The sequence below is a fragment of the Euprymna scolopes genome, chromosome 31, assembly GCF_053919585.1.
Source record: "Euprymna scolopes isolate OS-2025 chromosome 31, ASM5391958v1, whole genome shotgun sequence".
NCBI lineage: Eukaryota > Metazoa > Mollusca > Cephalopoda > Sepiida > Sepiolidae > Euprymna > Euprymna scolopes.
In genome coordinates this window covers 66,585,432-66,598,977 of record NC_136512.1, presented here as the reverse complement: position 1 = coordinate 66,598,977, position 13,546 = coordinate 66,585,432, and the positions used below count along the sequence as shown (strand labels likewise).

Genomic DNA, 13,546 nt, shown 5'->3' with positions numbered 1-13,546 from the left:
GGGGTCTATTCCGGAATCCGCTTTTAACATAGTGAGATTGGGGGGGGGGGGGTTATTCCGAAAGTCGTTCTTAACATGAAATTACGCAAGGAAGTGAAAAAAAAAAAGTTTAGTTTTGTTTTACACGCATGCACATTATTAATTTCTCGGTTGTGAAAAAAAAAAAAGAAAAAAGTGGATTTGTTTCCGCTAGGTGCCAATGTCGGTCACAGAGAAGTAGATCTTTTTTTTATCGTTCGTGCATACAAACATAGCGGCCAGTGAATTACAGTTCATAATACTGGTCTTTATATCTCGAAAACTACTTGTCTCTGCAGAATTTAAATGAGATTTTCTTATTTAGCATAAAAGTCGTCAGTTTAAAGTAGTGATGGGACGATGCCAAAATTTTTCCCGATTCCGATTCCGATCAAAATTTCCGATTCCGATCCGATTCCGATTCCGATTCTTGTAAAATTTATACATATTTAATTAGAGATTTTTTTTGTTTGTTTTTTCGTAAATTTTCAAATTATTACATAAACCCCTGGTTAATGTCCGCGTATATTTTATCTCAAATGTTTGCCTTGTAATTGATTAAAAATTGTAACACAACAAAACATTTATTTTGATTTTAAAACAAAGCTATATTGTACCAGTTCGTATTTACTGTATAACATGCTACTTACATGAATAGTAGAAAATATTCGAAGATTGGTAGGCAAAATAAGAAAACGATGTAAGAACAATATATTTAACAACGCCACTTAGCAAAGCCACATCTCATTGTTACGAACGAATTTCTAAATAATAATATTACTATTATGAAAACCATTTTTAACGTGAGATTGCGTGAGCTTTCTGTGCTTTCTCTCGCAGCTAAATCCCTATTCCAAAATGAAATATTACTTTTATAGATTACGTGTTAGAACATTTTTTTAATTGGCGGAAAGAAAAGCGATCATTTAGAATTTAGAGTGTAAGATCAGTTTCGAATATAAATTTAACGTAAAATGATCATCATTTCTGGCCATCCTAATTCTTTATGGATATTAACTAAAGTGTTTCCCACTAAATTAAGTTCGGTTTGCAACGTTGTAAAACCATGTGTAATCGCTTAAAAAGTAGACACCCTATCCCCAATAAGCGCACATAATTTAAAATTGGTAACACACTACAGCTCATGTTACGTTATATTTATTTGTGAAACTGACCGTCTATTTTAAATTCCTAATCGTTTTATATATATATATATATATATATATTATAATCATGAGTGTTTATAGGCAATCTTTTTATTTCATTTTTAAATAGTTACGTGTAAAACGGTACGTAGATGTAAATAATGTATTCTCGTGAAATTATCGGTGTTTTTATTCCGTTTTCATTTTTCGCCCATCGCAATTATAACTTTTTGTTGCGAAAAGAAAAGTTCGATTCTCCATTTTATAAAAGACACGGACCCTTCCTACTACTAACCTTCAGTTCGTGATAATACAAAAAAAAGCGATTATTTGTGCTTTTATGATTTTGCCGATTGGGTTGTGAGTCAATGGTAAAAAAATTAGTTAACTGCTTTAAAACGATTCGAATGGCTGGGAAACGGGGGATCATTTTATATTAAATTTAGAAATTTAGGAAAAAGGGCCATTTTCGCCAGCTAGGAAAAAAAGGGCAAATATCGATTGAAAATTAATTTGAGCCCGGTTCTTGTTCCGATCAAAAGTGCCCCTTTTGGGAGCTGGATATTCCCCACATTTAAAAACGACTTTGTGTCTAACTTTACTTTCGGGGGGGGGGGGGGCAAGTAAATAGGAGCACTCAATATGAGAACAGTAGTACGAAGCATAAATTATAAAAATCGATTTTATTTCGTTTTAAAGAACCCTTAAAATTAAAAAAGAATTTGGTTAATTACAATGATTACAAGATAATAATTTAGTTATGTAATATACTTAAGTATCAAGTTGTTACTCATATTTAAGTCCTAAAATTCTTAAATTATAATGTAAAAACATTAACATTTCTCCAGTTTCGCCTTTCAGACGATTTCTACTTGGTGAATAAATATTACCTCCAATACTAAATAATCGTTCACTTTCAACAGAAGATGGGGGTGCTGATAAATATTTCCTGGTTAAGGATGCCAGGATGGGAAATTCATATTTATTTGAATTCCACCATTGAAAAACATAATCATTGCATTTGATATTTTTTAATTTTTGATATGTTTCCCTAAGTATATGATACCCGACCGGAACAATGAAAGAAAGTCACACGTAAACATGACATTCAATTCAAGGCTAAGCCTTTTCACACCTTTCGTCTATTTCTTGTCAGGCAGGATTGCTAACCTCTGCTACAGAAATTAAAATTGTCTCAGTTTTGTTTATCTAAAGGTTCCTATTTACTTACACCCCGCTAGAGCAAAGTTAGACATAGGTCGGTTTTTAATCTGGGGAATATCCAGCTCCCCAAAAAGGGGCACTTTTGATAGGAACAAAAACTTACAATTGCCTCAGTTTAGAAGGATTGTTTATCTAAAGGTTCCTATTTACTTGCACCCCGCTAGGGCAAAGTTAGACGCAAGGTCGTTTTTTTTAATCTGGAGAATATCCAGCTCCCCCAAAAGGGGCACTTTTGATAAGAACAAAAAATTACAATTGCCTGAGTTTAGTAGGATTTCTCCTTCATTGAACAGGGAGAAAATAGATGAAATGTAGCATCAGCACAGATACTACACTTTCTTCCTAAGTGATAGTACGTAATACGACTTCCCTCGTGTACTCCGACTCCTATAAGTTTTTTTATTGCACATCAAAGAAAACTGTTTTTTTTTTTAAGTTGAATGATAAATCTGTGGTGAAAGATGGAGGTCCCTAATGAAATTTCGAGAATATTCTCGAAGTAAATTTGCAGTTTATTTTCAAAGTATCGAAAAAATTGTTTTAAATTAAAGAAATATTTTATCAAGAAAAATAATATCAAGCATTATTACTAATTAAATACAAAGTAGAATATAATGTGGTATTTGTTTATCTTTCATTTATTTTAGTGTTGTGTCAATTAATCGGAATCGGGAATCGGATAAATCGGTAATTTTGGGGGTATCGGAATCGGTATTGGAATCGGAAAAATTTGTGCCTAATTTCCGATTCCCAAATCGATTCTTTTAATATTTTTCAAAAGTTCATTTTCAATTGTTTGTACCGATTATAAATATTTCTTTCTTTTAAACTATTAGTAAAACTAAAGAAGATCTAAACTTATTTTATATGCGTAAAATAAACAAAACAAAAATTGAAACTTTGCGAAAATTCGCTAGGTAACCTTTAGAAGAATGCAGTTTATTTTCAAAGTAGCGAAAGAATTGTCTAAAATTAAAGAAATATTTTGCCCAGAAAAATAATATCAAACATTATTGCTAATTAAATGAAAAGTAGAATATAAAAGTGTTGGGTTTTGTCGGTATGTTTGCTGCTCCCTCACTCGGCAATCGGTATTGACAAATATAACAAGCCGTGCATGCATGGTCCCCCTCTATGTGAGGAGGGGGGATCGAATAAAGTGATAAAAAAAGTGATACATAACTGATAAAAAAACAATTTTGAGTGAAAAAAAAATTTTCAAAAGTTTTCAGAAAAATGACTAAGTTCAACTTTTGCTCCACACCCAATATTAGCCCTAAAACCTCCAGGGCTTGTGACTCTGATTTTTCCCAGGGTCAGTGATACTTCCATCAGGTGTATATCAGGTATGCCCATGGTTTTGCCAAGTTTCAGAAAAATCTAATGAATGGATGAAAAGTTATTCTGAAAAATATGTCAATTTTGTCTATTTAGAGTCATTTTGAGGTATTTTTTTTTACCTCTTTTGCCCCCATGGGGGAGCTGATTACTTGTAAAAATGGACAAACGGCTATGTTTCAGGCCTTAAGACATGTAAATTTGAGTTCAGCACCATAAAAAAAACACTAAATAGAGATACATAATCACATTTTAGACAAATATGAAAAAAAGAGCCTAAAAAAGGGGTGGTTTTTAGCCCTAAAAGTTCCCGGGGGGCGCAAACCAGAGTTTTGCCAGGGTCAGTGATACTGAATTTACATTTGCAACAATTGCTTTCACATTTTGGACAAGTTTCAGTAAAATCTAATGGACGGGAAAAAAGTTATGGGGCCAAAAGTGTCATTTTTGCCATTTTGGGCATTTTTGACCCCTTTTCAGCCCCTGGGGGAGCAACGAGAGTTTTCTTAAAAAAAAACTCGATGGTGTGCACATCTACGTATTGGAGTACAACTTGTGGCAAAATTTCAGAAAAAAGTAATGGACGGTTATCCGGGAATCATCCGGACGAACGGACGAACAAACGGACGAACGCCACTGAAAACTATAGTCCCTCTCCGATAAATCGGGGGGACCAACAAGGAATGGGCAAAATTGTGAAAAGGCTTGGCCTTTGATTTAATTTGAAATATGCTTCCAGTGTGATTTTCTTTGATTCTGCCGGTATTGTTTATGTTTATACTTAAGGATTGCTACGACGGCGCCAATGCCGTCTGAAGCCCGCCAATCTCACTCAAAAGTTGAGTTGAAAGTATTATGGGGTAATTAACCCCTTCGATGCCGTTGGTTTCGACAACAATACTTTTTCACACCCACTTGCCAAATTTCTCAAGGAGTTTAATATGAAAAGATTTCAAACGAATAGAGTTTTATTTTATTTTCCTGGAGCCACATTGTCTGACACCGTCGCATTTTTCTCGGGTTTCGGAAAAGTTAAAAATATACATGAATATCTCACAATGAATTTATCAAAGTCTGGATAAAATAGATAAAGAGAAAACATTTAGAAATTTTTCAGATTGAAAAAGAAATTATATTTACATTTAAAAGGCCCCCCTCATTGAAATTCTACTTTTAGACGATATTTGTAAACCCACTAAAAACCAAATTATTTTTAGATCTAGGATGAAGCTCTAAACTGTCTTCACGTATTAAAAAAGGGTGCTTGTGCAGTTTACACTATGTTAAAAAACGAAAAATAAAAAAAATATATATATTCTACGTACTCGTTATGGAATGAAGTTCTCATAAAAAAATCACGTAATTTCATCAAATAGTTTTTATTTTATGCCGTAAAAACGATTTGGGAAATTCGGAATCTTCCTAAAAAAACTGCGATAATTAGTCAAGGGAGCGTAAAACAAAAACTATTTAATGAAACTACGTGATTTTGTTATGAGAACTTCATTCTATAACGAGTACGTAGATCTATAGAGTTTAGTTTTACTAATAGTTTAAAAGAAATAAATATTTATAATCGGTACAAGCAATTGAAAATTAATTTTTGAAAAATATTCAAAGAATCGATTTTGGAATCGGAAATTATACACAAATTTTTCCGATTCCGATGCCGATTCCGATTCCCCGAAAATTACCGATTTAACCGATTCCGATTCATCGGCACAACACTAGTTTAAAGAAAATTGTGGAGGTAGACCTAATATAAAAAGTACCGGGTTTATATTACTGTACACAGATTCGAAAAATTTGTCAAAAAACAAATATATAACAAGTAAATGTTATCAAAAGCAAGATTAGTTACTTTTCTCTCTAACTGGATAATTTTCTAATGTTTTTAATTAATGTAACATGTTTATTCAGCTCGAAAAACATACAGTGTTTACCGATGTATTGGAAAATTTAAAATGGTGTCTGGACACGGTAAGTTTGGGAAAAGGAGCTATAAATAAAAAAAAACTAGACAAAATACTGTTAGATACTCGCTCAATATATGTTACTCTAACAAAGGCTGACATATATTCGGTGGGTTTTTAACAGTATTTGGCATATTTTTTTATTTTTAACTCTTTTTCCCAAACTTACCGTGTGAAAGAGAGAGTTGGGACTTGGGTGCCATTTTAAATTTTCCAATACATCGGTAAACACTAGGTTTTTCGAGCTGAATAAACAAGTTACATTAAATAAAAACATATCCAGTTTGGTAGAAAAGTAACTTATCTTGCCTTTGATAACATTTGTTATATATTTGTTTTTTGACAACTTTTTCGAATCTATGCGTACACAAACCCAAAATACCAAAGAGAATAACTAATCGCGACATTGACATAAAATGTAGATACCATCGGGGTTTTCATTACAATCTACTGAATTACGAAAAAGTGGTTAAAAAATAAAAAATAAATAAGAAAAAAATAACAAATAAATGTTATCAAAGGTAAGATCAGTTATTCTTCTACCTATCTGGAAAAGTTTTTAATGGTTTTACTCATTTTAAAACGTTTAATCGGTTCGAAAATAATACATATGTGAAAAAAGACACAGTGGCAAGCTGACTGTTAAATACGTAAAGTTTGGTAAAATGAGCTTAAACTAAAAAAATATGCAAAATACTATTAGAAACCCACTCAATATGTTACTGTGACATAGGCTGACATATACTCGGTGGACTTTTAACAGTATTTTGTGTTATTTTTTTTAGTTTTAATCCGTTTTCCCAAACTTCACGTATTTAACAGTCAGGTCATGTCATCGCCATTTGTCTTTTTCTGACGGAGGGGGGGGGATGGGCCGAAGGGCGAAACTCCAAGGCAAGCAGGCAAACGTCAGGGTGGCAAGAAAGAAATACTCTTTTAAACACGTGCTTTTATGTTTTAATTACCTCCTACCATCCTCCTACCCCCTTGACGCGAATACCATTGTCATGCTTTGCGCATGTTGGTTCCTTTATCCCCCGACGGATGGACTCGTCGAACGTAAGTCACCCCTCTCTTTTTTTTTTTTTTTCTCTTCTTACATTTTAAAGTATATTGATAAACAATGTACGATTTCGAACCGAATAAACGTTTTAAAGTGAGTAAAAACTTTTGCAGATAGGTAGAAGAGTAACTTATCTTGCCTTTGATAACATTTTTGTGAATTGTAATACAAACTCAAACTTTAAAATTTTTCAATGGCAGCTGAAGTGTACCAAATGGCCTGATTTTATTAAACATTTTAATTATTTCTAAAAATAATGTGGGCGCTTCAACACTATTGGGACGAAGTTTCGGTAACCGTAATACTGAATTTCACATGAAAACAATGGTATCTATGTATTCCTTGTATTTTTAAGATGATTATATCCAAAAATTACTAAAATCGATAATGTAGAACATTATTTATGAAAGAAAATGGTGCTAGTGCAGTACTGCAGTGCAGTGGCAGTGCAGTAGTGCCACTGCACTAGCACCATTTTAATCGCAGTTTTCTGTTAGGGGTGTCAAAAATTCCCCCAAAATTCTGATACTGCTAGTGCAGTGGCAGTGCACAGTGCACTTATTGATCCGCGCTATTTTTTTAATAGTATTTTCAAGTTTAATTAAAGTTTTATGTTTTTATTAAATTGTAAAATTAAAGTACAGAATAGGCACAAAACATCAATCCTCCCCATGTTAAGAATGGATTTCTAAATAACCCTATTTCAACATGGATCAATAAGTGCGCTACTGTACTAGTACCAAGAAAATAATAGAATTTAAAAACGATCGTAAGACAGTTCAAAACGGAGGTAATTTTCCATTTTGATTTAAACAAGATGGTGACAATTTTTCACCTGCTGACACGATTAAAGTTGTTTTGTTGGGTTTGTATTACTGTACAGATTCGAAAAAGTTGTCAAAAACAAGTGTATAACAAATAAATGTTATCAAAGGCAAGATAAGTTACTTTTCTACCTAACTGGATAATTTTCTAGTGTTTTTATTTAATGTAACTTGTTTATTCAGTTCGAAAAAAGAAAGTGTTTACCGATGTATTGAAAAATTAAAAATGGCACCCGACTCTCTTTCTTTCACACGGTAAGTTTGGGAAAAGCAGTTAAAAATTAAAAAAAAAACTATACAAAATACTGTTAAAAACCCACCGAACATATGTCAGCCCATGTCACGGTAACATATATTGAGCATTGTTTCTAACAGTATTTTGTCTAGTTTTTTTTATTTTTAACTCCTTTTCCCAAACTTACCGTGTGAAAGAGAGTCGGATGCCATTTTTCATTTTCCAATGCATCGGTAAACACTATGTTTTTTCGAGCTGAATAAACATGTTACATTAAATAAAAACACTAGAAAATTAAGGTAAAATGTAATTTATCTTGTCTTTGATAACATTTATTTGTTATATAGGTACTAGTGCACTTGGTGATCCGTGCTGAAATAATAACGTTATTATTTAAAAAGCCATTCTTCACATGGGGAGGGTGTTTTGTACCTTGGTGCTAGTGAGAGTGATCCGGATCCGCGCTATTTTTTGAATCGTATTTCCAAATTCAATTAAAGTTTCATATTTTTTTGTTTGTTTTTTTATTTAATTTTAAGGTTAAAGTATAAAATAGGTACAAAACATCCTCCCCTCCCCATGTTAAGAATGGCTTTTTAAATAATAACATTATTTACGTCTGGATCACTCTCTGCACTAGTACCTGTACCTTTTCTATACTTTAACGTTACAACTGAGTAAAAAAACAAACAAACATAAAACTTTAATTAAACTTGGAAATACGATTTAAAAAATAGCGCGGATCGGATCCGACGGATCAGTAAGTGCACTAGCACCGTTATATATTTGTTTGACAACTTTTTCGAATCTATGTGTATAGCAATACAAACCCATTTTTAAACTTTTGCTGAGGCTCGAAAATCGGTAAATTTATACAAACACCGTGACAGCGAATTAACCCTAACCCTGTCACGGTGTTTGTATAATAATACCCGAAAATCTGAGGTACTTATGCGGAATACGAACCGTAGTATTTTTTTTTTTTAGGTAGGATTTTCAACTTAAATCCAATTCTTAAGATGGGTTTGTTTTACTAATAAATTGTTAAGTCCAGAATTTTTTTTTTTTTAAACTCCCACTTTATCCTCAGGTTAAGAATGGGCTTCCAAATAATAGCGTCATTATTTCAGCACCGTTCGTCTTCTGCATCAATATTCAAAAAGTCGAATACAATCCCATTTATTAAATTCAGTTAAATATTATGGTGAAAGTGCATTGGGGGATGGTCAATGTGCACTGGTTGTCCAACCTGCAAAAGTGTTTATTCCGAAAACCGTTCTTTAACATGGAGAGGTTGGGATTTTCAATCTCACTGTAATCAACTTCTTAAAGGTAAATCATTGGGTCGTCCCCCAGTGCATTTTCACAAATATTATTATTTTTTTTAAATGTTTATTCTTTTAGTAGAATACCGTTTCTTAGTTTTTGTGTGTGAGAAACAAAAATAGATTTTGACTAGTTGAATGTAATTTTTAAGTTCTGAAATTACTTTATTGTTGACAATTTAAATTTTATAAATTCCAAATAATTCGCATCAAATAAGTAACCACCACACACAAAAAAAATTTGGTTTTATTAGTAAATTGACATAAATTCCGATTATATATTTTTGTTATGCTTTTTTCTTTTTTTTTTTTTTAGAAATCGGGCGGTATTTGCCCAAATGCCGATTTAAAAGGAATGTTTTAAAAAACACTAAATGTACGTTTCCATTCCACTACGACATACAAAATCAACAAAAACATAATCCAAGTTATCTTTGCGATAAATATAAACAATTATTTATTTCTAAAATTAATAAAAAAAAAAAAAACCCAACTTTAACTTACCTAATTGAAAATAGATTGTTAATAGGTGATTTTTTCAAGAAGCCCGCGATTTCAATCCGTCGTGTGCGCATGCTCAGTTAAGTTAAAATATGAATTATCTGCCCCTTAGTTGTTTTTTGTTTTTTTAATACCTCCCCATCTTCTTGCCTTTGGTAACATTTATTTGGGTAATTATTTAAAAACAAAACTATCAAAACAAAAATACAAAAAAATCTTAAAAACTTTATGATGTACATACCTGTTACGGAACGAAGATTTCATTCTAAAAATCACGCGAATTGATCAAGTGTTTTTTTTTTAGTAAGAAAATCAATTTTTATGACGTTATGCTTTGATCCGCCCTGTTTAATAAATAAGGATAGGCAACTCAATTCGAACTATCGAGATCGAAGTCAGCCTTGTAAGAGCTACAATTTTCGGTGCTAGTGCACTTACTGATCCGCTAGGTGTCCGCGCTATTTTTTAAATCGTATTTCCAAGTTTAATTAAAGTTTTATGGGGTTTTTTTTATTCAATTGTAAGGTTAAAGTATAGAATAGTTACAAAACACCCTCCCCTCCCCATGTTAAGAATGGCTTTTTAAATAATAACGTTATTATTTCAGCACGGATCACTAGTACCCAATTTTCTATTTAAATTGCTAAATATTTAAAAAGAAATGAATGAATTTGTATATATATATTTAAAAAAATTACTTGATCAATTTATGCATTTTTTGGAATATGACATGTTCATTTCGTGATGGGTACATAAATTATAATGATTTTTCTGTAAGTTAGTTTTGTTCGAGGCCGCCGAGATATTATTAACATTATGTTAATAATATATCTCGGCGGCCTCGTTTTGTTTGTTCCTTGGCCTTTCGGCGAGGAGCGAAGTGTAAGCAGCACTGTTCTGGTACGACACTTTACCTTTTCTGACCTCAGTCAATGGAGGAGAAATCCTTCTAGACTGAGGCAATTTTTATTTTTGTTTTATCTGGAGTGCTCCTTTTTGAGGAGCTGGATTTCCCCCCACATTAAAAACCAACCTTGTTTTTAACTCTGTTCTCGTGGAGAGGCAAGTAAATAAAAACATTTATTATGTATTTGTTTTTTATTGTGATTTTTTTTTGTCACATTTTCGTTGTGACTTCTATACTGCAAAATGCTCGAAAATCCTCTAACCCACTATCTAAAAATAAGTACAGATTTACTTGCCTCTTCATGAATATAAATTTATACACAAAAGCAGGGTTTAGCGTGAATGACATCCATTCCATAAACATGCACTCTCAAGGAGGAGGGGGGGGTAAATAAAATTGCCTCAGTCGAGAATAGATACTACACTTCAGTTTCCTTTCTGTGATAATTTTATTGAAAAAACTACATGCAGTTAGTCAAAAGTTTTTTTTTCTTTTTTTTTTAATTATGACATGCTTAACGTATTGGCATTAAAATCAAATGAGATTCTACTTTTTAGGCAATTACTGCGAAAACTTAACAAAAAAAAACAAAAAACTTGGTGAGGCAGAAAAAATAAAACGAAACAAAAAAATTTTGTTTAACTTATAGTGAGGGGACCTCCATATATCCAAATCCTCTGACAAAGTCTGACATGAAGAACTTATAATGAAGATTAAATCATAAAGTATTACTGGATGAATGTTAAATATAGTTAGATCCTTCTTAGAAAAGAGGGAAATCCATGATGTTTTTGGTGGATGTACATCCAAACAGCATAATATTAATGTGGGAGTGCTTTAGGGGTCGATCCTTGAACCATTATTATTCCTGATATGCATAAACGACCTTCTTGATAACATTGTATCTGAGATGGGTATAGTTGCAGTTGATTTTTTTTTATTCAATTTTCACTCAAATGGGATTTAGCTGCTTGTCGGTTTGTCAAGGGTATTCACATTGAGGGAGTACAAGTGCTTGTAGTTCGTCATTTTTATTTTACGGCATATCAACCCTTTTCAGGTTATTTAATGCCGAATACAAAGATTTTGAAGAAAAAATTTTTTAATAGAATATATTTGTTGTTTTCAAGTCGGTTTCTATTTAACCTATAGTTGGGACCCTAACAGGTACTACCACTCCGGGTCAGAGTAGACCTGGGAGCAATGGCAATTAAAGGGTGGCTCCACACTCCCCAAAGCCCATAAGCTGGGGCCTCACCACTGGATATAGTTTAAGGTCATATCCAGGACCAGTTCGTCAGAGCATTCACCATTAAAGTACTTGTAGAACAGGCAGAAGGATGCAATATTTCATCGATGGGACAGAGGCTGAAGCCTAGATGACAGTTCAGGACCTATCAGGTTGGCGACTCTCTTTTAAACCCTGTCCAGGAGTGAGAGACAAGTAGCAGATGCACGAGCCCAAATGTGACAACAATACTCCATACATGGGTGAATGGTGGTCTTATAGGAGTACAGAATACTTTCAGGCATAGGTAGTTTTCAAGCACGGTAGAGAGAGCCCAACTTCTTTGCAGCAGCCTTGGCAATGCTCTCAATGTATCTATTCCAGTTCATGTTCACTGTAAACATTAGGCCAAGGAGTTTAAAGGAAGTACTTCCGGGTAATGTGTTCTTGGCCATAGCTATTGATGGTAGGGAAGGTTTCTTGTAATTATTAAAGGAAACAAGCTTAGTCTTGGCAGCATTGAATGTGACCGTTCATTTTTGTCCCCATTCAACTAAAGATTTGAGGTTATCTTCTAGTGTTTCTGTCATTTCCTTAGATATGTGTTCATTTGTTTTCCCCTCGTGCCTGTTATAGAGAGCGATATCATCAGCAAATATACCCATCTTTGAAACAATTTTATCAGGGAGGTCATTTATGAATATCAGGAATAATAAAGGGGAAAGGATAGACCCCTGAGGTACTCCCGCATTTATATCATATTCTTTAGATACATACTATAATAGGTATGAGGGGGGAAAAAAAGGATGTACACATATCTAAGGCAATGGCAGGATCATTAGAAAATGACCTCCAGTCCGTAGTGAAATAAGGCCGTAAATGGATATTTAATGCTACTAAGACTAAGCTCCTTTCCATTAACATTTCTAAATCACCAATAGCCATGATTAATAACACCCTACCTGAGAGCTCTTGCTTCAAACTCCTCAACTTAACATTCATAGGCAACATGAACTGGAACAAATACATTGAGGACATTGCAAAGGCTGCGCTAAAGATGGTGGGTTCCTTCTACCAGGTTAGAAAATTACTCACACCTGAGAGTATGTTGTACTTCTACAAAGTCACCATTCACCCATGCATGGAGTATTCTTGTCACATCTGGGCTGGTGCATTTACCACTAGTCATTCCCTAACTGATGTGCTAACTGTAATGTTACACAGAATTAGTGAATCTCTTGACATGGGCTTCATTTCTAGAGCAATAGCTCTTGACATATCAAAGGCTTTTGATAGGCTTTTGGCATAAAGGTCTACTTCACAAGATTTCCAGCTATGGAATAACTAGAAATGTCCTCATAGTTATTAAATCCTTTCTCTCTGGTAGGTTTGTAGCGATATACCACAGACATTAAAATGGATGGATAAGGAACATTTCAGTTGCGCGTACATTTGTCGTATCCACCCACGCAAATTCTATAGAAGTAAAAAGTAAACTGTGCCTCTTTGCGCGGACGTAGAACAAGGCAATACCACGTGACATTTATTTTATTACAAAACTGAGCGTATGGAAAAGCAAGAAAGGAACAAACGAAAAGGTTGAGTTTAAACCTTTTTATTTAAAGTTAAAACAATCGTGGAACGAACTGCTTGGTGTGTCAGGATATTCTGGCGGTGAGACGTCGGTAGGTATGTTGGTTGGGTGTTGATATGACTTGGTGACGATCTGGTGTTATGGTCAGGCTGGGCCGGGGGGGGGGGCGAT

The 13,546-nt window shown here is 33.6% G+C and overlaps 2 protein-coding genes across 2 annotated transcripts in view; one reads left to right on the top strand and one right to left on the bottom strand.

Moving 5' to 3' along the window:
- Positions 1 to 9,724, bottom strand: part of LOC145255780 (uncharacterized) — a 41,967-nt gene extending 32,243 nt beyond the window's left edge. Inside the window, exon 1 of the mRNA XM_080114448.1 lies at positions 9,650 to 9,724. The gene's annotated coding sequence lies outside the window, so the exon portion shown is untranslated. The remainder of the gene's footprint in view (positions 1 to 9,649) is intronic.
- The window catches only part of LOC145255781 (kelch domain-containing protein 3-like), a 72,604-nt gene continuing 65,708 nt past the window's right edge, over positions 6,651 to 13,546 (top strand). The window contains exon 1 of the mRNA XM_080114450.1: positions 6,651 to 6,757. The gene's annotated coding sequence lies outside the window, so the exon portion shown is untranslated. The remainder of the gene's footprint in view (positions 6,758 to 13,546) is intronic.